This window comes from Echinops telfairi, unplaced genomic scaffold, assembly GCF_000313985.2.
Source record: "Echinops telfairi isolate 266 unplaced genomic scaffold, ASM31398v2 ScPeMD7_7469;HRSCAF=8507_1, whole genome shotgun sequence".
NCBI classification, from domain to species: domain Eukaryota; kingdom Metazoa; phylum Chordata; class Mammalia; order Afrosoricida; family Tenrecidae; genus Echinops; species Echinops telfairi.
This window is the reverse complement of record NW_022111373.1, coordinates 96,732,613-96,734,311: the sequence shown is the minus strand read 5'-3', so window position 1 is coordinate 96,734,311 and position 1,699 is coordinate 96,732,613.

Here is a 1,699-nt window from a genome sequence, read left to right as displayed (position 1 = left end):
ATTATATATTTATATTGTACATAATTCAATACTATATTTCAATTTTTTTTCACTGAAGCTTTGGGCAGCTCACTATCTCTTTCATTTTAAAAAGTTCCCTTTTTCCCCAAAGAGAGTAGAAAAGAAAAGCATATTTGATAGCACACTATGTTGACAAGAATATATGCATTATATATTATTGTTGTTAGCAGTTGACGTATTGTCGCATGTGACCACAGTAACCTCACGTGTGTCAGTAAAATTGTGCTCCATAGGGTTTTCAATGGCTGATTTTTTTTTTAAAGAGGAAATATATTCAATCTTCATGGTTATACCCAGTTGTTTGGTTTGGTAAGAGTTACAAATACTATGGCTAGAAAACTAATATTATGTAAATATTTACTCACTGTATTATGATTTCTAAGACTTTTAATCTTTAAAAAAATTGTGTGTGTGAATCAAGTGGTTTATGAAGCAAGTCAATTTTCCATTCACCAATCCGTGCACACTTTGTTCCATAAGAGACCAGTTTTTGCTTGGCGATAAGGATGAGTTAATTTCCAGAACTGAAGGGTGAGTGAGTCTTTAGCTAATCGGTAAACCTAATCTTTCTTTATGATTCTGAATTGTGTTTCACATTTCTGTCCCACTCTACCCAGGACCTTCTAAAGTAATCCCTTTTAGAGCAGTTGGTAGTGGTAAATGGGCATATTGGTCTACAGAGCATAGAGTCTGCTGTTAATATGGTCCATTAATTCATTGGACAAATTGTTTCTGTGTTGTCAAGGTGAGGGGGGTCCCCAACATTTAACAAGTCTGCAGGAGTGACTTTGTGATTGTAGAAAATATTAAAGGCAGACTGACAATGGGCACAAGGGGTCCTCATCCCAAGTCAGGGCTAAGACAATGTCTTTTCCAATGTGTATAAAAAATGGGGCTTGCAGATCTTTCATAAGGCATGTGTGTCACACAGCTCCCATATCACATAGTCAATAGGTGATATTATAAGCTGGTAACATAATAAAACAGCAGTGAGGTGAGCCATCATCTTGACCTAGTGGTGATAGTTGACCTCAACCCCCGCCCCCCTTCCCGAATTGCTACATTTATGGTGGGTGGGCTATGGAACCTGATTGCTCTTATCTACAGACAACCTCCAAGCACAGTGACTAGCCAGACACATGAATGATTCATCTTATATGGTAGCTCCTTATGACAGCTCCTTTATAGGGGTTACTGGAGGGACTGTGTCTAGTCATGAGAATGTATATTAAGATTTATTTATATCTAATAACCATGAGCATCTTCCCCCACCAGAGTCCACTTTCCAAACCCCTAATTATGAGCACGGATTATTTAGCTGCATTACATTCTCATCCAGTTCCTCAGTTTACCACACTGTGTGTCTTAGGGTCACTATGGGTCAAAGCTGACTCATTGGCATCTAACAACAGCAAGAATGGTACCGTCAATATTTTTCTCCAGCACCATAAGTACATCAATTCTTCTTTTGTCTTCTTTTCTTTTTCTTTTTTTCTCCCCTAGTCCCCTTAGGGCTTCTTTTTTCAATATCCACCTTTCACATGCATATGAGGTAATGGAACCCCTTGGCTTGAGTCAGATGCACCTTAGTCCTCAAAGTAACCTCCTTGTTTTTCAATACTCTAAAAGGTCTTGTGCAGCAAATTTACCTAATGCAACCGGTCTTTTGATCTCTTGA